The 24,668-nt window shown below is 42.5% G+C and overlaps 1 non-coding gene and 1 pseudogene across 1 annotated transcript; both read right to left on the bottom strand.

Annotated features, from left to right (window-relative positions):
* Positions 1–4,038: 4,038 nt before the first annotated feature.
* LOC112089402 lies at positions 4,039–4,145 on the bottom strand. Its single transcript, XR_002901040.1, has one exon. It is a non-coding gene; the product is annotated as a small nucleolar RNA R71 (small nucleolar RNA).
* Positions 4,146–23,427: 19,282 nt separating this feature from the next.
* Positions 23,428–23,527, bottom strand: LOC112089601 (annotated as a pseudogene).
* Positions 23,528–24,668: the final 1,141 nt, after the last annotated feature.

Genomic DNA, 24,668 nt, shown 5'->3' with positions numbered 1-24,668 from the left:
GTCCCAGCTCGTGGCTCTCTTCTGGAACTGCATTTTCTGTCATTCTTGCATCGGGAGTATCTGAAGATCTAACCGTTGGATTGTCTCCAAACCAAGTTCATTAGAAAGCTGGCTGGATCCTCTATGTTTTCTCAAATTTCGGTGGTGATCAGACGGTGAGAAGGTCTTCATCGCTTGTCTTACTTCTGATGGTCTGCAGTTTTCCAAAATTGCTAGTTTGTTCCAAATTGCATATCTTTTGCCCAAGTTTCCTGTAAAGTCTTTTGAAACCCTAAAACATTGAAAACACTTTAAAAATTTTGAAAAAAGAGTTAAAACACCTGCATAAGACTTTATTATAATCCATAAAAGTGGTCAAAATACGGTGTTATCAATACACACACCATTGCTCGAGTATTTGGCTTTTCATGATTTGCATGATAATAGTTGTACTTTGAAAGAATTGAATGGTTAGGATCCAGCCCGGTTAATTCTATTTCATATTTTAGGTTGGAGGCTTTGTTAGAACCGCAATAATTTAAAATTTAATGCCCGTAAATGGCTTATTCCAGACATTATCAACAAGGCTCTGATTGATCTTAAATTATGGCAGGAATCAATTGAGAGTAATAACAACGATTTAGCTATAGATGAGGTTCGTTCCAGATCTTCGCAGCAACACACAGAGCAGTGATATGTTCATAATTTGCATCATTTAGGTTGCATAAATCATTCCAAATCATGTTTTATTTCATGCATTTTAGGTCCTTAGGGTTGTTTTAGAACTTAGGAGATGCATTAGGTCCCAATCAGTCTATTGCATGTTTTGAGTGTCTATCAGGTGAATGTGGAGCTGAAAAGATGAATCCAGGAGGTGGAATGGTGAGCAAAGCTTGAAAAAGTGGAAAAATTGGGTCCTGGGAGATTATCGGCCATTCTCGCTGGCCAGGAAGGTTTTACCGGCCATTTCCATGTACCGCGGGAAGCTTTACCGGCCATTTTCATGTACCGCGAATGAAGTGTATCGGCCAAAATCTCCGGGTATGAACGTGTCTCAGAAATTACCTGTCCAGGGAGCCTTCCGGTCCGATTCAGACGGCGGGTGCTTCATAGAAGTTGGAGAGCATTGCATCACGGTCTCTTAGAAAGTGGAATCGTGGAATTCGGACGCGTGAGCAGAGAGATACGCTTGTCGGAAGGAACCCCAGTCTCGCAGGTATTCCGGACCGAGCAGATCAGTCCTAAAGGATGCGAAGGACGGTGCACTTCCAGGCCGATTTAGTTTCCGGGTCCTTCATGAGAACCAGAGACATTTGAGTCTTCTTTCCAGAACATCCGAGATCAGTCAATTCGGAGCTTTGAGCAGAAAGATACGGTCTCCGGAATGGACACATGTTTAGACGCCTCTCTCTGGTCGTGTAAATGCACTTCAAAGATATGCCCTCCAGGAAACCTTACACTTCCCAAGCACTGAAACTTCCTTCATCAAAGTTGGAGATAAATTAGTCCTCTGTCTTCTTCAACCGGAATCACTCAATTCAGACAGGCCTCCAGGAAGTTACAATCTCCGGAATGCGAGATGGTCCAGACAGCCCAGGATGACTAAGTTAAACATGCCGCGATTTCAATGCCACGGTCCACACTTGGCCGTGGCAACTTTTGTGCACCCTCGGCCAATGACACGATCTTCATGCCATGGTCTACACTTGACCGTGGCAAACACACACTTGGCTGAGAGGAACTTAGCAACCGTTCGGCGATTGACACGACCTAAATGCCACGGTATGAGGCTTGGCCGTGGCAACATCTTGAAACCTTCGGCGATTGGCACGAGCTTAATGCCACGGTCTGGGATTTGACCGTGGCAAATGAGCAAGTGGCTGGAGATAACTTCTACACAGTTTCGGCCTTTGACACGATCTCAATGCCACGGCCTGAGACTTGGCCGTGGCAAGCATATACTTGGCTGGGAAGGTCATCACATGCATGCGGGTTTTGGCACGGTCTGAATGCCACGGTCTGGGGGCTTGACCGTGGCAACCTTTACACATCTTCGGCGTTTGACACGGTTAACTTGCCACGAGTCCCAGATGAAGCTTGATCAGACCGTGGCATCAAAAGGAACCAAGAACACAAGTAAAGACTTTGACACGGTCAGGAATGCCACGGTCACACCAAGGATGCACCAGACCGTGGCAAACCCTTCTTTGCCCATCAAGGCCGGGTCAGTACCCGGTTTGTTCCGGGTTGACCCGGTTCGCCCAAGCCTCCTTTATAAGGTTTTTAGACCTAATTTGTGGAGAAGACTTAATCTACTTTTAGACTTCCTTTCCCCTTTTGTGAAAAACCACTTAATACACTTTGTTTTAGAGAGTTTGAAATCGTTTTGAAGTTTCTTTCCATCTTGTTCATCATTTCTATTCATCAAAATCAACTTCTAATCATGATTAACAACACATCTTGCAAAGGATCTAGTGTGTTGATCATGATTAGTGAGTAGTTACCTTAATGAGGTTCTAGATGTGTAGGTTAGGGTGCTAAAGTGTTAGATTAGGAGTGCTTAGGGCTAGATTCATTGGTTCATCTCTCTAAACAACTGTTCTCTATGCTAGATCCTTGATAATCACTTGAGATCTAGATTCTGGGAATTTCATGCACCAAAAGTGTTTGATGAAATTCCTGAAAGAGTTGTGTTAGAGGTTTAAGTAAATTTTCATCATGGGAATGATTTGTTAAATGCTTGAATGATCATTGAGAACTGTTTATTCATGCATATTGATTCATATTTCACAAATGGGAATTTGGTTTGAAAATAGATTAGTATAGGGGTTAATACCTTCATGAGAGGATTAACCTAGACTAGAGTTCTTAATCACTTGAATCATGTCTCATCATTGTCATTAGCATTTCTAGTTTAACACCAAAGCACCCTAACCATCTATCATGTCTAGAATCTCATGCCTCCATCATATCATATTCACACCATTTGTCATTGTCATTTGTCTTTAAACCTGTTTAAGTTGTTAGTTGTCATTAGTTAACCAAAATCACTCTTGTTTGCTTGAATTAAGAACTTGATCACATAGTTTAGTGTCTATCACCACATTCTTGGATTGATTAACCTCTTTGTGCTACTTTGACAAGGGGATTGATAGCCCTGAGACCCTAAAAAGTCTTGTCTATCAATTGGCGCCGTTGCCAGATTGTGGTTTGATTAGCATTAAGCTCTGATCTGTTCTTGAGATCAAGTGCTTACTTTCTTGTTTTTACTGATTCCTTTCAAGTTCTGTTTGTGATTTCAGGTGTATGAACACCAGGTCTAGATCAAGAAGCTGTGGTCCTCCTTTTCCTCTAAACGACAACATCAACCTTTTGGTACCAAGGAGGAGAAGAGACAGACGTGGTAGACAAATTGATCAGACTGAGATGGCAGAACAAGGAGATCACGTAGTAGATATAGAACAACCAGTTCAGGAGCAACAGGCTCAAGGTCATGGAGCTGGTATTGGAGTTGGTCAAGGGCTTCACCAGGGTAATGTTCAGCAGGAACAGGTGCACCATCAACAAGCTTATGTCCACCAGGGACAAGCTCAAGCTCATCAACAGAGGCCTCAGGCCAATGTTCAGCAAAGACACCAGGTGCACCACCAACCCCACCCTTTCCAACCACAGCAAAGAAGATATGAGCAACCCCAAGTCTATGTTGGAGAGAATGACAGGGCCAATGCTCATCAGTATGGAGCTGGTATTCAGGCACCACCTGTGCAAAACAACAACTTTGAAGTGAAAGCATCATTGCTGAATATGGTCCAGAACTCAAAGTTCCATGGGTTAGCAATGGAAGATCCCTTGGAACACTTGGACCAGTTTGATAAGGTGTGTGATCTGACCAAGATCAATGGAGTTTCAGAAGACAGCTTTAAGCTAAGACTATTCCCATTCAGTCTTGGTGATAAAGCTCATCAATGGGAGAAGAATCTTCCAAGAGGCTCCATTCAAACCTGGGAGCAATGCAAGCAAGCCTTCTTATCTAAGTTCTTCTCCACCTCAAGAACTGCAAAACTGAGGAACCAAATCTCTAGCTTCATTCAGCACAGCAATGAAAGTTTTGGTGAAGCATATGAGAGATTCAGGAGCTACACAAACCAATGCCCACACCATGGGTTTAGTGAGGCTTCTCTTCTCAGCACACTTTATAGGGGAGCTCTTCCCAAGATTAGAAACCAGCTGGATACTGCTTCCAATGGGAACTTTCTGGGTAAAGAGATACATGCTGCTTTAGAGCTAGTGGAGAACTTAGCATTGAGCAATGACACTTATGGTGAAGACTATGACAGATCAAATAGATCTGAAGGTTCAAGCTCAGAACAGAGGCTCATCAGAGAAGTTAAGGAGTTGAGGAGTGAATTGGACAAGCTGAAATTCACCACTCAGAAGCCAATGCATTTTGTCGGAGAGTATGAGGAACCTTCTCAAATTTTTGAGAACATAAGTGAAGAAGGTCTTACCCAAGAGGAGCTCAACTACATTGGGAATCAGAGGTTCCAAAGATATCAGTATGGTAATGCCAATCCAAACCTCTCTTACAGGAACACCAATGTAGCTAACCCACAAGACCAGGTCTATCCCAATTCTCAAGCTCCAAAGAACTTTGTTCCCAAGAACAACTTTCAAGGGTCATTCCAACCCAAGAATCAATTTGGTCAGAATCAGAGTTTTGGTCAGCAACAGCAACCATTTCAGGGCACTGGTTACACTTCACAGCAGCCAAAGGCACCACCAGGGTTTGGTCCACCACAGTTCCAACAGCAGGCGCCGGTTCAACAACAGTTTCAGCCACCAATGGTTCAACAGCAGCCACAGATGGGTACAGATATGGTTGGTATTCTGCAACAACTACTTCAGGGTCAACAGACTATGCAGCAGGAAATCAAGGAACTGAAGCAAAACCAGGCATCAAGCTCAAGGAACCAAGGTCACCTACCTGGAAAACCAGAACCCAACCCCAAGGAATATGCCAAGGCCATTACACTGAGGAGTGGCAAGGAGTTACCTGGTATTGAGAACAACAAAGTGATCATTGAGGACAATGATCAACCTGAGGGGGAGGCAGCCTTAAAGGATGATCAAGTTGCTGAGAAACCAAGGACAGAAAAGGGTAAAGAGGTAGCAAAGGAACCAGAACCAGAGAAGAAGTATATGCCACCACCTCCATACCAACCCAAGCTCCCATTTCCAGGGAGATTTAAGAAGCAACTAGTGAACAAGGCAAGAGCTGTATTTGAGAAGGCACTCAAAGAGACACCACTCACAATGCCTCTCATTGATGCATTCTTCATGATGCCAAAGATGGGGAAGTTCTTGAAGGATGCAATTCTGAACAAGACAAAAGAGCTTCAAGGCATGGTAGTACTAAGTCATGAATGCAGTGCTATCATTCAGAGGAAGTCCATTCCAAGGAAGTTAACTGATCCAGGGAGCTTCACACTCCCTTGTGCCATTGGACCTCTTCTATTCTCTGGATGTCTTTGTGATTTAGGAGCATCAGTCAGCTTGATGCCATTCTCCATAGCACAGAAGCTGGGCTTTAGAGTTTTCAAACCTTCAAAGATTTCTCTTATCCTTGCAGATAGATCAGTTAGATTGCCTGTTGGTATGTTGGAAGATCTACCTGTCAAGATAGGTGGTTTTGAGGTTCCAACAGATTTTGTTGTGCTGGAAATGGATGAGGAACCAGTAGATCCTCTCATCTTGGGCAGGCCATTCTTAGCAACTGCAGGAGCCATCATTGATGTGAGAGGTGGATAATAGAGCTTCAACTTGGGTCTGAAAGGCTCAAGTTTGATGTGAATGAGATGATGAAGAAACCCACCATTGAAGGTCAATGTTTCTATGTGGAGACAATGGACCAGTTGGCTGATGAGCTGCTTGAGGAGCTGAACACTGAGGATCCTCTTCAAGCTGCTCTAACTCAAGAACAAGGAGAGAATGAGCTCTTGGCTGAAGCAAGTGAAGGGTATAAGCTGTATCTGGACAATGCAAGAGAGCTGGGTCCTGAAACAAGGTTTTTGGAGCTGGAACAAAGAGGCTCTGAAGTCTTTGCTATCAAGGAATCAGTCACCAGCCAAAGCAACCTGGACCAGGACTGGAATGAGGCGGATGCACCCTCTGTTGAGCTCAAGCCTCTACCAACAAGGCTCAGGTATGCATTCTTAGGCCTAAACTCTACTTTTCCCGTGATCATAAATGATAACTTGCTGGAGCATGAGGAACGTGCATTACTTAGTGAAATAAGGAAATTCAGGAGAGCCATAGGGTATTCCTTGGCAGATATTAGAGGAATCTCTCCTGATATATGCACCCACAGGATCCACCTGGAGGACCAAGCCATGTCCTCTATTGAGCACCAACGTAGACTTAACCCCAACCTTAGGGAAGTGGTTAAGAAGGAGATACTAAAGCTTCTTGAGGCAGGGATAATTTACCCAATCTCTGACTCAAGATGGGTGTCTCCTGTTCACGTTGTGCCCAAGAAAGGTGGGATCACAGTGGTGAAAAACGATAAGGATGAACTCATAGCTCAAAGAACCATAACTGGCCATCGCATGTGCATTGACTATAGGAAATTGAATTCTGCTTCTAGAAAAGATCATTTCCCTTTACCATTCATTGATCAAATGCTTGAAAGGTTAGCTAATCATCCTTATTTTTGTTTTCTCGATGGGTACTCTGGATTTTTTCAAATTCCCATAGGTCCAAGAGATCAAGAGAAAACAACATTCACATGCCCTTATGGCACTTATGCTTATAGGAGAATGCCCTTCGGTTTATGTAATGCACCAGCCACTTTTCAAAGATGTATGATGCACATTTTCTCTGACATTATTGAAGAGAAAGTTGAGGTGTTCATGGATGACTTTAGTGTCTATGGCTCCTCCTTCTCGGATTGTCTCTCTAATTTGACACAGGTGTTGGAGAGATGTGAGCAGCACAACTTGGTGCCGAACTGGGAGAAGTGTCATTTCATGGTGCAAGAAGGAATTGTTCTTGGGCACAAGATCTCTGAAAAGGGTATTGAGGTTGATAAGGCAAAGGTGGAAGTGATGGTGAATCTGCAAACCCCCACTTCTGTTAAGGGGATAAGGAGCTTCCTGGGTCATGCAGGGTTTTATAGAAGATTCATAAAGGACTTCTCAAGGATTGCCAGGCCTTTAACAAAACTGTTGTGTAAGGAAGTGGATTTCATCTTTGATGCTGAATGTGAAGAAGCCTTCAAGTTGATCAAGGAGGCATTGGTTAGTGCACCAATAGTTCAGGCACCAGACTGGTCTCTACCTTTTGAGGTCATGACAGATGCTTCTGACTTTGCTGTTGGAGCAGTACTTGGACAAAAGAAAGACAAGAAGCTGCATGTGATCTACTATGCCAGTAGAACACTTGACTCTGCCCAGGAAAAGTATGCTACAACTGAAAAGGAAATGCTGGCAATAGTTTTTGCCTTTGATAAGTTCAGAAGCTACCTGGTGGGATCAAAGGTCATTGTGTATACTGATCATGCAGCCCTCAGGTACTTGATGACCAAGAAAGATGCCAAGCCAAGGCTGTTGAGATGGGTTTTATTGCTCCAAGAGTTTGATATGGAGGTGCTTGATAAAAAGGGGATTGAGAATGGTGCTGCAGACCATCTCTCAAGGCTGAGGATTGAAGAAAAAGTCCCCATAGATGATGCTTTGCCTGAAGAGTCTCTGATGGTGCTCCATTCCTACTTGGAATTTGAGGAAGTAGAGAGCATTCAAGAAAGGAGGATGCCTTGGTTTGCAGACATAGTGAACTATCTTGCATGTGGGGTGGAGCCTCCTGAATTGGATGCTTACAAGAGGAAAAAGTTCTTCAGAGATGTCCAGAGATACTATTGGGATGAGCCCTACCTCTATGTTCTGAACAAGGATCAGCTATATAGAAGATGCCTTGCTGAAGAGGAGATGCAACCTGTGTTGCAAGAATGTCATGGTTCTGCTTTTGGAGGCCACATGGGGGCATTCAAAACTGTGGCAAAGGTTCTTCAAAGTGGGTTTTGGTGGCCTACAATGTTCAAGGATGCCCAGTTGGTAGTTTCAGCATGTGATGCCTGTCAGAGGCATGGTAACATATCTAAGAGAAGTGAGATGCCTCAAAACCCCATTTTAGAAGTTGAGATCTTTGATTGCTGGGGAATTGACTTTATGGGACCTTTCATTTCATCCTATGGAAATCAGTACATACTTGTTGCTGTGGACTATGTGTCCAAATGGGTTGAGGCCATTGCTTCCCCTACCAATGATTCCAAGGTTGTAGTGAAGCTGTTCAAGAGCATCATCTTCCCAAGGTTTGGAGTTCCAAGGGTTGTCATCTCTGATGGAGGATCCCATTTTTTGAACAAGACTCTGGAAGGTTTATTGAGAAAGCATGGAGTTAAACACAAGATAGCTACTCCATATCATCCTCAAACTAGTGGCCAGGTTGAAGTATCCAATAGACAGATCAAGGCCATTCTTGAGAGGACTGTTAGCTCAAGCAGAAAAGATTGGAGCAAAAGGCTAGATGATGCATTATGGGCTTACAGGACTGCCTTTAAAACTCCAATTGGAACATCACCATTCAGTTTGCTATATGGGAAGAGCTGTCACCTTCCTGTTGAGTTGGAGTACAAAGCTATGTGGGCTGTGAAGTTTCTAAACTTTGATATCAAGACAGCTCAAGAGAAAAGGATCATGCAACTTCATGAACTTGAGGAGATCAGGCTTGAAGCTTTTGAAAGCTCAAAAATCTATAAGGAGAAGACCAAGGCCCTGCATGACCAGAAGATTCTAAAAAGGGAGTTCAAGTCTGGTGATTTGGTCTTGCTTTTCAACTCCAGACTTAAGTTGTTTCCAGGAAAGCTTAAGTCTAGGTGGTCTGGACCTTTCAAAGTTCTTGAAGTGAGGCCTTATGGTGCCATTGTCTTGGAAGGGAAGAATGGTCAGGAATTTGTGGTGAATGGACAGAGAATCAAGCATTACTTAGTTTCACAAGGGAAGGAGGAAGCTACATCAGTTCCCCTTCTTGATCCACCAGCCTGTTAATCAGGTTCCCAAAGTCAAACTTATAGACATTAAAGAAAGTGCTCTTGGGAGACACCCCAAGCTTATCCTTTGTAAATATGCTTTTGATCTTCTGATTCTGGTAAATATGTTTTAGGATGTTTTGATGGGTCTGTTGAGTGTTTACAGGTGTTAGGTGTGAGTCTGAACCTTTGGAAAGTGAATGCAGAATGAACAGAGATGAAGGAATGGAGACAAGCTCGTGCTCAGCCTTTGACATGGGGGCCGGCCGCGGTCAAAAACAAGGCATGGCAAGTCTCTTTGTGCTGCCACGGGGAGATAATCACGGTCTCAAGGCCAGACCGTGGCAAAGGAGGCATATGTTCGGTGAATGCCACGGCCTTGTAACATGGAACCTAAGCGGCCGTGGCAAAAGAGAAAAGAAGAAGGGACTAGGCTCGGACAATGCCACGGTTGGGGTTGCCACGGGAAGGAGTCAGGCCCTGGCAAAGTACACAAAAATCACAAACGTTCGGTGATTGCCACGGTGGGAATGACACAAGACACACCAAGGCCGAGGCAAGAACATAAGGGGACCAGGCAACATTCGGACAATGCCACGATTAGGTTGCCACGAGAGGAGTGCCACGGGATAAAGACTAGGCCGTGGCAAAGCAAAAGTGAAGCGGCCAAGGTTCGTTGTTTGCCACGGTCTACAAGACACGGGCTAAAAGCCTGACCGTGGCAAAGTTTTTGAGGGTTTGACCGAAGAGTGAGCACAGCCACGAGGGGTTTGCCACGGGGACACAATCATACCGTGGCAGGAAGAAAGAAGAAGGACAATGCTCGGGGTTTGCCACGGCCTGAAGACACGACCAAGTCGAGACCGCGGCAAAGAGGCAGCATCCTCGAGTGGTAGACACGGGCATGTGACACGGTCAAAGAGGCGCGATCCAAAATTTGAATTCCAGTTGACTGTACGGACGTTGACCGGTCAACAGACGCGCCAGGCCAGCTGTTCCCCACCACTCTTTCTTCTTCATCGCGAGTTTGCTCTCTCTTCTCCATTCTTGAACTCTAAACTTTCATATCTCTCTCGTTGCTGCATCAAATTGAGTGATTCCAACTGCATTGAACTCGTAATCCTGTCTAGTTTCTTGTTGCACATCCGTTTTACACTCGAAACTTGAAGATTCTAAGGTATTTAATCTGTTAAAACTCACCTTTTCCATGCTTTAGAGTACTGTTCATGAACAGAGAAAAACAAATGGAATCGATTTTAATGGGTTTCTTGATACCTTGGAATCATTTTGTGAGTGTTGTGCAAGTAGAATGGATAGGGATTTCATGAATCTTGCTTGAGAATGACCTGTTCTTGGAATTTTTGAGAAATTTTCTTGAAAATCACCATGTGAATAGATTTTTTTTAAGAAATTGTGTTTCAAGCTGAACTCTTTGTGTGCATTGCTTCTTGCCATTGCTTTGAGTTTAATGAGTTTTTAATCAGCTTGCAATACCTTCTTTTAAAGAAAAATCGACTGGTGCTGCTCATGAACTTGGTGAATTTTTGAAAAACTTTTGTTGTTCTCTTGCTTTGGTGCTTACAACGGTTTGAGAAAATGCAGGATGGGAGGAACAAAAAGACAAGCAGCCATGGAGAAATCTAAAAAAGAGAAATCAGAGGAGCAGATTTTGCCTTTTGGGCACAAAGTTTTCGAGAAACAGAAAAGGAGGAGAAAGCCAAAGGATTCAGCTGAGAAGAAAACAAAGAAGATTGCTGCACCAAAGAAAACAAAGGCCTCCACTTCAAAAACTTCTGGTACAGAGCTGGCATTGGTTGAGGTCGTTCACAGAGCAGGAAAAGAGGTGGTTGTGGCTGAGGATGAAGAAGGAACAGAGAGTGACCCTGAAACAGCATTGAAGCGGGCCAAGAAAGCAAAGCCGGGTTCTGAGGAAAGAGAGCCAACTTTTGATGACTACTTTGACATGTTCAGAGATGCAAAAGTGCAGCAAACCAAGTTCCCTGATATGGAGCTGCTGAGGAAGATGGGTATTCTTGAAGAAGTTCAGCTCATTTTCAACAACATGGGGTTTGGTGGATTCTTTGAGATTAGAGATGTGGCTCATGATGGTGTTACACAAGAATTTCTTGCATCCCTTCAAGTTTGTGGATATGGCCCAAGAGATGCAAGAATCAAAGAGGGCAATGGTCTTGGGCACATAGAATTCACAATAGATGGTGCACAACACCATGTAAGCTTCAAAGAACTTGATGAGATCTTTGCTTTTACAAGACCTGCACAAGAAGAGACAGTGAAGTTCACATACCCTGATCACATGATCACTGACTTGTGGGATACAATTGCTTTTGGGAGCTTCAGAGGAGGAAGATGCAAGAGTTCATGGATAAGAAACCCAGCAATCCGCTATGCTCACAAGGTGCTTTGCCAAATGTTCTTTACCAAGCACAATGATGGAGTGGTGCATCTAGCTGACATGGAGCTATTGGGTATGGGTCTTCATCCTCTCATCAGTCACTTGAAGAGCAAGAGAGAGTTTCACCTTCCACATTACATCCCTTCTAGTGGTGCATTCTTGGCACGCCAAATGCTGATTTACAAGGACATTGCTTGGAGTGAGGGTAAAAGAAAGAAGCTCACTAAGTTGCACAATGGATGGCTAGTGACAAGGATTCTGAAAGCAAGAGGTTTTGTCTTTGATAATGTTGCAGTCAGACCTGGGTTGATTGATGAAGTCACCCTCACCAAGGTTGGGTTTCTAAAAGAAAGCAATGGTGTACACTTCTTGTACACTTTCAAGCTCTTGCAAGATGAAAAAGTTCATGTTCTGCTGCCAAACCCAGCCATCACCACTCTCACAGAAAGGCACAATGTCTCCTTTATTGTCCTAAAAGATCATCTCTACAACTCAGCCATTCACCCTCCAATCCCCAAATGTAAGAAGCCAATCAGTTCTAAGGGTAAAGAGCCAGTTGAAGAGGAAGACATAACTAAGACCGCTGGTTGTGAGAATGAGGGGCCAAGAGATTTTGAAAGAAGGATGGGTGCAGGCAGGTATCACTTTGATCCTTACTTTTGGGGTGAGCCTGACTATCACACAAGGAAGCTGTATTCCAGAGTTAACACCCTTCAGAAATGGTGCAAATGGCAAGACAAAACGATCCACAAGCTGGTTGACTGTGTTAGGCAGCTTAAGAAGAAGGTTAAAAAGCTCACAGCTCCAGCCACCTCACCCAAACGAGATACAAGAGAAGAGGTGGGAGAAAGCTCAGCTGCCAATGACCTTGTGCTACCACCAGGAAAAGAAGATTGGGTGAATCCGGCCACAGCGTTCCAACCAGACTCACCTGAGAGCAGCCCACCCAGATATTCCACCCCATCATGTTCAACCTCCAATCCATCCCATTACTTGGGATCAGACCTCAGCGATTGAGGTAAACACTCAAAACCTTGTAAATAGCATGTAGACTTTCTTTTTCTTTTGCATTTTGCCTGTTTGCTTTGGTTTCACTTCTTTCTCATACTTTTATAACACAAGGGACTGTGTTATTTAAGTGTGGGGGAAGAGTTTTATCCTTTACTAATCATGTTTTCTATTTTCCTATTTTACACTTTGAGTCTTGAGTCACATTCTAGTTGCATATTCATCTAAGTGCATATAAAAACCAAAAAAATGGAAAAATCTGAAAATTTTACACAAAAAAAAAAAAAAAAAAAAATGATCATGTAGTTGCATTCTCATTTTTAGGATTGAGTCTAGATTGCATTTGCATGTAGGTTGCATCTTGCAAGGAGTAATGATAGGTTTTCTAGAGAGTACATCACTTTGAGAATTTGAATTGAATATGCTTGTGAATCTTTTTCTGTGCTTGCAAAGTCTGAAATGATTTGAATCTGAGAAGCAAGTTTGAATTGAACTCAACTCTAATTAAGTGGGAACCTTGAACTTGACTTGTAAATATCTTGTGATGCATTGTTTGAAAAAGCTTGTGGATACCAATATACATACTTGAGCTAGAACCAATGTTTTTACCACTCTTTTCCTTAGCTCAAGTAGCTGAATCCACATCATGGATCAGTTCCCACACCTTGAACCCATCCTTCTTTCAAGCCAATGTTTGTGTGTGAATTGAAAGGCCACCTTGGATCAAACTTAGCAGAAAGTGTTAGGTTTAGAGCGACAAGGGCAGGTCTCATTGAGTGTTGTGTTCCAACATCAAGGAACTGAGAGTTTTGGCGAGGAATAAGTGTGGGGGAAAAGACCTTTTGGTGAGTGGAAAAAGGTGAGATGAGTGGGAAAGAGAGAGGGAAAATAGCTAGGGGAATGAAAGAAAAAGAAATCAGTCTTGGTGTTTTGAGAAAGTGAGCTCTGGTTTGTTGAAAAGAAAGAGTCTAGCCTCTAAGTAAAAAAAAAAAAAAAAAGGGAAGAAAAGAAGCCAAAGGCTCAAATGTTTTGTTAAGAAAGAAAGAAGAGGCTAGAAGTTGTAAAAGAAAAAGAGCTGTGTAAAGTTTGAGTTCCAAGACTTGAGAGGAAAAGTGAAAAGTAAATCCCCTAGTGAGAGGAAAATGAGAGTGAAAAGTGAGGATTTTTGAGCAAGTGAGGAAGCTTTGAGTAGAGGGTGGGGTGTGATGAGTCTTTGCCCTTGTATGCATAGGTTGCTTTTTACCTTTAGCATTCTGCCAAAGTTTGATCATTCATAGAGAGATCCCTTTGCTGCATTAAACCCACTGATTGAGATCATTTTAATCTCATAGCCTCTCCCTATCCAAACCAGCTTGTTTAAACCTTGCATCATGAGATCCACCTGATAAAAGCTTAATGAATGTGAAAGGGTTGAGAGAGAGAAGAACTTGTGGAGATTCCTTGCTGAGTTGACATATATCTGAGTATGACTTTGCATTGCATAATTGAGCATGAACTTGAGTTCTCATTGTGATCACTTCTCTGAAAAAGAAAATGTGAACTCTCATTGCATACAACCTCTTTCTCTCATTTGCTCTTTTTGCTTGAGGACAAGCAAAAGACAAGTGTGGGGGAGTTGATATGTTCATAATTTGCATCATTTAGGTTGCATAAATCATTCCAAATCATGTTTTATTTCATGCATTTTAGGTCCTTAGGGTTGTTTTAGAACTTAGGAGATGCATTAGGTCCCAATCAGTCTATTGCATGTTTTGAGTGTCTATCAGGTGAATGTGGAGCTGAAAAGATGAATCCAGGAGGTGGAATGGTGAGCAAAGCTTGAAAAAGTGGAAAAATTGGGTCCTGGGAGATTATCGGCCATTCTCGCTGGCCAGGAAGGTTTTACCGGCCATTTCCATGTACCGCGGGAAGCTTTACCGGCCATTTTCATGTACCGCGAATGAAGTGTATCGGCCAAAATCTCCGGGTATGAACGTGTCTCAGAAATCGCCTGTCCGGGGAGCCTTCCGGTCCGATTCAGACGGCGGGTGCTTCATAGAAGTTGGAGAGCATTGCATCACGGTCTCTTAGCAAGTGGAATCGTGGAATTCGGACGCGTGAGCAGAGAGATAAGCTTGTCGGAAGGAACCCCAGTCTCGTAGGTATTCCGGACCGAGCAGATCAGTCCTAAAGGATGCGAAGGACGGTGCACTTCCAGGCCGATTTAGTTTCCGGGTCCTTCATGAGAACCAGAGACATTTGAGTCTTCTTTCCAGAACATTCGAGATCAGTCAATTCGGAGCTTTGAGCAGAAAGATACGGTCTCCGGAATGGACACATGTTTAGACGCCTCTCTCTGGTCGTGTAAATGTACTTCAAAGATATGCCCTCCAGGAAACCTTACACTTCCCAAGCACTGAAACTTCCTTCAGCAAAGTTGGAGATAAATGAGTTCTCTGTCTTCTTCAACCGGAATCACTCAATTCGGACAGGTCTCCAGGAACTTACACTCTCCGGAATGCGAGATGGTCCAGACAGCCCAGGATGACTAAGTTAAACATGCCGCGATTTCAATGCCACGGTCCACACTTGGCCGTGGCAACTTTTGTGCACCCTCGGCCAATGACACGATCTTCATGCCATGGTCTACATTTGACCGTGGCAAACACACACTTGGCTGAGAGGAACTTAGCAACCGTTCGGCGATTGACACGGCCTAAATGCCACGGTATGAGGCTTGGCCGTGGCAACATCTTGAAACCTTCGGCGATTGGCACGAGCTTAATGCCACGGTCTGGGATTTGACCGTGGCAAATGAGCAAGTGGCTGGAGATAACTTTTACACAGTTTCGGCCTTTGACACGATCTCAATGCCACGGCCTGAGACTTGGCCGTGGCAAGCATATACTTGGCTGGGAAGGTCTTCACATGCATGCGGGTTTTGGCACGGTCTGAATGCCACGGTCTGGGGGCTTGACCGTGGCAACCTTTACACATCTTCGGCTTTTGACACGGTTAACTTGCCACGAGTCCCAGATGAAGCTTGATCAGACCGTGGCATCAAAAGGAACCAAGAACACAAGTAAAGACTTTGACACGGTCAGGAATGCCACGGTCACACCAAGGATGCACCAGACCGTGGCAAACCCTTCTTTGCCCATCAAGGCCGGGTCAGTACCCGGTTTGTTCCTGGTTGACCCGGTTCGCCCAAGCCTCCTTTATAAGGTTTTTAGACCTAATTTGTGGAGAAGACTTAATCTAGTTTTAGACTTCCTTTCCCCTTTTGTGAAAAACCACTTAATACACTTTGTTTTAGAGAGTTTGAAATCGTTTTGAAGTTTCTTTCCATCTTGTTCATCATTTCTATTCATCAAAATCAACTTCTAATCATGATTAACAACACATCTTGCAAAGGATCTAGTATGTTGATCATGATTAGTGAGTAGTTACCTTAATGAGGTTCTAGATGTGTAGGTTAGGGTGCTAAAGTGTTAGATTAGGAGTGCTTAGGGCTAGATTCATTGGTTCATCTCTCTAAACAACTGTTCTCTATGCTAGATCCTTGATAATCACTTGAGATCTAGATTCTGGGAATTTCATGCACCAAAAGTGTTTGATGAAATTCTTGAAAGAGTTGTGTTAGAGGTTTAAGTAAATTTTCATCATGGGAATGATTTGTTAAATGCTTGAATGATCATTGAGAACTGTTTATTAATGCATATTGATTCATATTTCACAAATGGGAATTTGGTTTGAAAATGGATTAGTATAGGGGTTAATACCTTCATGAGAGGATTAACCTAGACTAGAGTTCTTAATCACTTGAATCATGTCTCATCATTGTCATTAGCATTTCTAGTTTAACACCAAAGCACCCTAACCATCTATCATGTCTAGAATCTCATGCCTCCATCATATCATATTCACACCATTTGTCATTGTCATTTGTCTTTAAACCTGTTTAAGTTGTTAGTTGTCATTAGTTAACCAAAATCACTCTTGTTTGCTTGAATTAAGAACTTGATCACATAGTTTAGTGTCTATCACCACATTCTTGGATGATTAACCTCTTTGTGCTACTTTGACAAGGGGATTGATAGCCCTGAGACCCTAAAAAGTCTTGTCTATCAAGCAGCAAACAACTCAAGAAGAAAGCCAATATTGTTGCTTCACAGATGCTTCCTGGATCTCTTGTGCTCAAGAAGCTGGAGTGGTTTGGGTATTACATGATAATGGGGGAAGGATAACTCTGGAGGGATCATCGGCCATACCGCCAATCCAATCATCGCATGATGCTGAAGTTGAAGCCCTACGTATTGCAATCATTGATCTGGGAAGGCTTGGTTATAGGAACATTCAACTTTTTGGAGACTCAGCAGATGTATATGGCCCTCTTCAACATGATCGAGTCCTTGTGGAACCAAAGGAGCAACGACGTCTTCCCTTAGCAATAGTTCTTAAATGATATACGAAGGGTTGCATCTAGACATGGTTTCACTTTTAAGAAGATTAGGCGCAATGTTAATACTGTTGGAGATAGATTGGCAAAACAAGCTAGAAGAATGATACAAACTCATGTACTCAAGTGGCCGTTGTAATTTTATGATGGAATGAAATACATTGACAAAAAAAAAAAACTAATTGTTTTCTAAAAAATAACATATAATAAAATATATAAAACATGGATATAAATAAGTTCGTGCGAAGCATGGAGTTCATCCCCTAGTCACATAAATCACCCAGAAATATAGAAACCTACTTGGTCTAATTATTGATCAAAAGTTCACTAATACTTTTATACGATGTATGCTTCGAAACTTATAAATGCAATTAATCATCATTTATATAGATCAATGGAAACAATTTAAAAGAATATAATGTAATAATTTTCATAGTTTATAATAAAACAATAATATGAGATATTCCAATTTCTGGTTTCGAAATCGGTATATTTCGTTTTCCTGGTTTCATCAGTTTCCTAATTTAACCGCAAAATCCCTAGATAAAACTCCCTATAAGTACTCTTCTAATTCCTTTCTTCTAAATCTAGCCACCTAGAATCTCTACAGAAGAAATAAAGAAACCCTAGTCTCTTTTCTCTCTCTCTCCCTTGTGATCTCTCTCTCCTTCTCTCTCTGTTGTGACCACCTTCTTCCTCTTCCTCCCTCTTGGTCGCGTGACCCTCTCTCCTCGCCACGCCTTCTTCTTCTCTCTCAGTATATATATATTTCTCTCTCTCTCTCTGCTCCTACTCTCGGGGTGAAGCCTCTCGGCTCCGAGTTTTCTCCACTGCTGCTGCTTCCTCTCACCATCCCTCCCTTGCCGTAAAGCTTCCTCATGCACCCGTGATCAGCCGTGATGACTCCTCTCTGCCTCCGCATGTCTCCTCCTCACCGTGAAGCCACCAAGTAGCCATGATATGTTCTAGCCGTGACCACCATCTCCTAGCTCCTACGAGGACAAACCATTCACGCCACGGCATCATCTTCCATCACCTCCGCCTCCTCTAGAGCCAATGTGAGGGCTATTACATATCATTATCCTTCATACTATATTTTATGATATGATTAGACTATTCTTAAACCAAATCTATTAAGTTTGTTGATGGGTTGTGTTGTTGTGGAGTTATGACCTTTTATTGGTGATTGAGGATTGGTGATTAACTCTATGATTTTTCAATCTTAGTAGTAGAAGTTGTTATCCTCCGGTGTGCGAATTTTTAACCTAAATGAATGTTTCTTTGGTATGAGTAAAGCGGCATAGCTTGAAATAGTATCGAGTTAGGTACCCAACATAGACAACCCCTGTGGCGCGGGCTTGTTTGCTCGGGCTAGGTGGTGCCTATAGGAGCCCACAGTAGTCACCGCTGTGGAGGGTATTGGCGAGCCTTGGCATGCCGATCAGTTTAATATCTTTTGCAGGTGTTTTTACTCCATTTTCAAAGGTTTTCAAAGGATTTCTATGTTTTCAGATTTTAAAAGACTTTTCATGTAATTTGGGAGAAAGATGTGCAAATTGGAACAAAAAGACTATTTTGGATAAATTCAGACCGTCAAAACTCTCATGGAGAGACGAGGACCTTCTCACTTTCTGATCACCCTCAAAATTGGACAATTAATAGAAGACTCAACCAGCTTTCAAATGCATTTGATCTGGAAACATTCCTACGGTTGGATCTCAAGATATTCCATTTGCCCCAGAGACATTCGAAGATGGCTGGCAAGCCACGCGACCGCGGCCAAGCCTTCATTCCCAACAGTCACAGCTGAAGATATTCAGACCGTCAAAACTCTTTTGGATAAATTAAGACCGTCAAACCTCTCATGGAGAGACGATGACCTTCTCACCGTCTGATCACCCTCAAAGATGGAAAATTAATAGAAGACTCAACAAGCTTTCAAATGCATTTGATCTGGAAACATTCCTACGGTTGGATCTCAAGATATTCTATTTTCCCCAGAGACATTCGAAGATGGCTGGCAAGCCATGCGACCGCGGCCAAGCCTTCATTCCCCACGGTCACAGCTCACGCGACCGCGGCCAGACATCTCCGACTTAAAAGCCCATTTTTGAAGCGCAAGTAATTTCCCAGCCTCAATTCCGGAACCCTAGAAGCCTTGGAGTATTGAAGATTATAAATACTTGTCATTTAGGTCGTTTTTAGACATCACCTTTCATACTTTTAGAAAAACCCTTTTTCCCAGCCGTTTATGCGATGTTTAGAGAGGATTGTTCAACTCTGAGTTCATCAATAGAGAAGCTTTCTTTCATGTCTATTCTTTACTGTTTTTGATTGGTTCTATTATAACCAATGGTGATGTCGACCTCAGCCAGCGCTGAATAGATACCGAGTTGGGCATAGGGTTCCCGAAAGGGGCTTTTATAATCGATTAAGACATCTAGGTTTTTAGATCTGGAATTTTAACTATGTTCTCTGTTTATTCTCATCTTTACTGCATGTATGCTTGATTGATCACCTCGTATCTGATTTAATGCATGTATGCATACCGTTGAACTCTAGCTCTAGAACCCTAAAATTTCGATATCCGTCAATTCCAATCTTAAATCCCTAGTGTTGAAACCGATTATGATCCCTGTAGAGTTCCCGAAAGTCCAGCGTTTTTAATCACTGTTTACAAACCAATCGCTATTTAATTGCTTTCTTAGATCTGCTGATATGTTCATAATTTGCATCATTTAGGTTGCATAAATCATTCCAAATTATGTTTTATTTCATGCATTTTAGGTCCTTAGGGTTTGTTTTAGAACTTAGGAGATGCATTAGGTCCCAATGAGTATATTGCATGTTTTGAGTGTCTATCAGGTGAATATGGAGCTGAAAAGATGAATCCAGGAGGTGGAATGGTGAGCAAAGCTTGAAAAAAGTGGAAAATTGGGTCCTGGGAGATTACCGGCCATTCTCGCTGGCCAGGAAGGTTTTACCGGCCACTTCCATGTACCGCGGGAAGCTTTACCGGCCATTTTCATGTACCGCGAATCAAGTCTCTCGGCCAAAATCTCCGGGTGCAGACACGTTTCCGAAATCGCCCGTCCGGGGAACCTTCCGGTCAGATTCAGCTATCGGAGTCTTCATAAAGGTTGGAGATAATTGAGTGAAGAGTTCATAACAGTTGGAATCAAGGCATTTGGACCACAGAACTGAAAGATATGGTAATCGGAAGACGAACAGGTCTCGCACTCATTCCGGAGCAATCCGATACCCCTGAATGATCGCCTGTCCGGGGAGCCTTCCGGTCCGATTCAGACGGCGGGTGCTTCATAGAAGTTGGAGAGCCTTGCATCACGGTCTCTTAGCAAGTAGAATCGTGGAATTCGGACGCGTGAGCAGAGAGATAAGCTCGTCGGAAGAAACCCCTATCTCGCAGGTGTTCCGGACCGAGCAGATCAGTTCTGAAGGATGCGAAGGACGGTGCACTTCCAGGCCGATTTAGTTTCCGGGTCCTTCATGAGAACCATAGACATTTGAGCCTTCTTTCCAGAACGTCCAAGATCATTCAATTCGGATCTATGAGCAGAAAGATACAGTCTCCGGAATGAACACATGTCTAGACGCCTCTCTCTGGTCGTGTACATGCACTGCAAAGATGTGCCCTCCAGGAAGCCTTACACTTCCCAAGCACCGAAGCTTTCTTCACAAAAGTTGGAGATAAATGAGTCATCTGTCTTCTGCAACCGAAATCATTCAATTCGGACAAGTCTCATAGGAGTTACACTCTCCGGAATGCGAAGTGGTCTAAGCTGCTCTGGATGCTGCGAGTTGGAGAGGAAGGAGACCAAGCCGCAGCAACACTCGCAAATCACTCCGACTTGAGCCTGCGACCTAGGTGCAATAGAGACCAACCCGCACAGTTTGTACATTCCCCAGAAACCGCCTTAGCCCTGCGAGTTGGAGAGGAAGGAGACCAAGCCGCAGCAACACTCGCAAAACACTCCTACTTAGGCGTGCGGCTAAGACAAGGCGATTCAGGCTTCACAAGACAAGTCTTCATCTACTGCGACTTAGGTGTGCGACCTGGGACATACTGGACTGACCCGCAGGATTTCCACTTGACCCAACTGAGCCGGGTCAGTACCCAGTTTGTCCTGGGCTGACCCGGTCCATTAGCACTAGGTATATATAGTTTTTTGGGAGAAAAACCCAAGTATGTTATCTTCTCTCTTAGTTTTCTCTCTAGTTTTCTTTCCTTTTTAGTGTAAAAACGTTTTTGATTAAGAGAGATCTCAAGGATTTAATCAATCTAAGTCTGTTTCTCATCATCTCATCATCTCATTTCTGCTTCTAATCATGATTAACATCATCTCTTGCAAAAGATTAGATGTGTTCTTCATGATTAGTGAGTAGTCATCTTTTAAACTTCTAGGTGTGTAGATTAGGGTGCTTAGATGTTTGATTGGTGATGTTTAGGGTTTAGATTCTCATTCCATTTCCTTAGTTAGTTGCTCCTAATGCCAGATTTCCTTGGGAAAGTGAAATCTGGGTTCATAGGCATTTCATGCACCAAAAGTGTTTGATGAAATGCCTGAATGAGCTAACTTAAGGGTTTATGCCTTTTTCATCATGGGAATGATTTGTTAAATGCATGAATGACATATTAGAACTGTTTCTTAATGCTCATTGATTCATATTTCACAAATGATGATTTGGTTTGAAAGTGGATTAGTGTAGAGATTAATGCCTTCATGAGAGGATTAGTCTAGATTAGAGTTCTAAGTTGAAATGTTTGAGATCATGTGATTGCTTGTTATGTCTTTCTGTATAAGATTCAGTCTTCTTGGTTGAGAGATTGTTTGGTCACTTATTAGGCTTGATGCATTATGCTTGCTGATTGCTTGATTATATCTAATGGTTGTTAGACTTGATTAAGTGATTTGCAAAGGGATTATTGTCATGGGAATGAATTAATCTGATTAAGAAGCCTAGACTAAAGAGTAGCAAGTGTTGCATTATGTTCTTAGCATCATGATTCAATATCTAAAGCACCCTAATCAATGATCACATCTAGAGGTTTAGTTTTTATCATTTGCTTAATCACCATCATCTTGTTTTGTTTGCTTGCTTAGTTCATTAATCATAGCTTGTTTGTTTCTTGTTTTATGCTTTCTTGTTGCTGGTTTCACAAAACTCATCTTTGATAACTTGACTTAAGAACCTATCACATAAACTAGTGCCTAACTACCACACATATGGATTGACACCCCTTATACTACTTTGACAAGGGGATTGATAACCCATCTAAGGCTTTAAAAACTTTAGTTACCATCTGCATATTATTTGCTTTAGTTCGAATTTATACTTGCTTCATTTGCTTCCATTCGATTTCCTACTTGCTTTCTAGGATAGATTCATTTGCTTCCTTTAGTTTTAGTTTAATCCGTGACAAATAACAACCCTTAAAACCGATTTAGTCTAGACATAAACTTAGAAACCGTGGAAAAATACTAGGCACACAAATCCCTGTGGATTCGATCCCTAAGTACTACAACTGATTAGCTGTGCACTTGCGGCTTTCATTTGTTTTTATTAAGAGTAAAACTTGTTCCCTCACCTCGTAACACATCAAGTTTTTTGGCGCCGTTGCCGGGGATTATTTTTCTCTTTCTAATTTCTGTTCAAGACATCTGATCTCTAGTTCCTTCTTAAGTTGCTGAATTATATTTCCATTCTTTTGTCTTTTCTCTGAATTGCATGAATACCATGCGCAGACCTGTAGAAAACATTCCAATTCTATACGAGATAGACGGACATGAAAGAGAACTTCGAAGACTTAAACGAATGCAAGGAATGGCCGATGACGACCAGCCTGGAGATCCTGTTAACCGAAATTTACACATGGACCAAGATGGGTCCGAACATGGTGAAAAAGGAGAAGATGATCACAGAGAAGGTGATCATGCTCGACAAGATGGAGAAGAGAATGAGATCCCTCCAAGAAATCCTCAAAACCGAGAGGGAGAAGAATGTGAAGACCTCGATGCACCTATCAAAGCAGCCAACGGTAACAACCAGGAGATGCAGCCGAATGGGCGCAATAACCGCCCTGTTTAGCAAACAAATCAACACCGGAGAGAAGCCAGGCACCATCGCATAGCTGATTTCGACGCACCTACTCAGAATTTTCAAAATCGATCTGCAATCCAAGTACCATCCCCGAACTGGAATGAGTTTGAAGTCAAGCCTCAAATCATCTCTTTGGTGAAACAAAACCAGTTCCATGGAGTTCCTTCCGAACATCCAATGGATCACATTGAACTCTTTGAAGAAATCTGCAGCATGATGAGGACAAACCAAGTTCCAGCAGACTATCTAAAGTGTAATTTGTTCCCTTTTTCATTAGCAGATAAAGCTCACCGTTGGTTGAAATCTTTGCCTGCAGGATCGATCACTAATTGGGAAGAATGTAAAACCGCTTTCCTGAACCACTTCTATACTAAAACAAGGTCGAACTTACTAAGAACCAAGATCTCAAGTTTTCACCGGCTGAACCTTTTTATGAAGCCCGAGAGCGTTTTAAAGAGTATGAACGTGACTGCCCTCACCATGGATTTCCTGGATCAAGCCTGCTGAGCACATTTTACAGATGTTTGCAACCAAAATACAAATTATCACTCGATACATCCAGAAACAGAGATTTTGGACATAAGACGATCTACTAAGAATTTTTGAATATATCAACTCCCCCACACTTGTCATTTGCTTGTCCTCAAGCAAAAAGAAAAATGAGAGAAAGAGGTTGAATGCATTGGGAGTTCATATTTCCATTGAAAGAGAGAAGTGACCACTAAGAGAATTCAAGTTCATGCTCAATATGCAATGCAAGACCATACTCTGATGTATCAACTCAACAGTATCTCCACAAGTTCTCCTATTCCTCAACTCTTTGACATTCATTAAGCTTTCAACCAAGTGGCTCAAATGATGCAATGTTTAAACAAGCAGGTTTGGCTAGGGAGAGGATATGAGATTAAAATGATCTCATTGATGCCTGAGTGTGTTCAATGCAGGAAGGGGATCTCTCTATGAAATGATCAAACTTTGGCAGAATGCTAAAGGTAAAAAGCAACTTATGCATACAAGGGCTAGGACTCATCTCACCCCACACTCTACTCAAAGCTTTCTCACTTGCTCACTCTTTCAAGAACCTCACTTTTCACACTCATTTTCCTCTCACTAGGGGAATTTACTTTTTATTTTCACACTCAAGTCTTGGAGTTCAAACTTTACACAGCTCTTTTTCTTTTAAAACCTCTGGCCTCTTTTTCTTTCTTTTTAAAACATTTGAGCTCACATTCTTTAACTCAAAACTCCAAGACTGATTTCTTTTCTTTTCTATCCCCTAGTTTTCACATCTCTCCTTTTTCCACTAACCAACAAGCACTCCCCCACACTTAGTCCTTTCCAAATCTCTCAGCTCCTTGATGATGGAACTTAACACTTAATGAGACTTGCCCTTGTCGCTCTAAACCTAACACTTTCAACTAAGTTTGATCCAAGGAGGCCTTTCAATCACACACAAACAATTGGCTTGAAGGAAGGATGGGTTCAGGGTGAGGAAAACTGATCCTGATGCGGATTCAGCTATTTGAGCTAAGGAAGAAGGTGGTAAAAACAGGATTCTAGCTCAAATATGTATATTGGTATCCACAAGCTTATTCAAACAATGCATGAAAATATAATTTCAGGTCAAG

This window comes from Eutrema salsugineum, unplaced genomic scaffold (assembly GCF_000478725.1).
Source record: "Eutrema salsugineum unplaced genomic scaffold, Eutsalg1_0 scaffold_12, whole genome shotgun sequence".
Taxonomy (NCBI): domain Eukaryota; kingdom Viridiplantae; phylum Streptophyta; class Magnoliopsida; order Brassicales; family Brassicaceae; genus Eutrema; species Eutrema salsugineum.
This window is presented reverse-complemented; position numbering and strand designations above follow the sequence as displayed.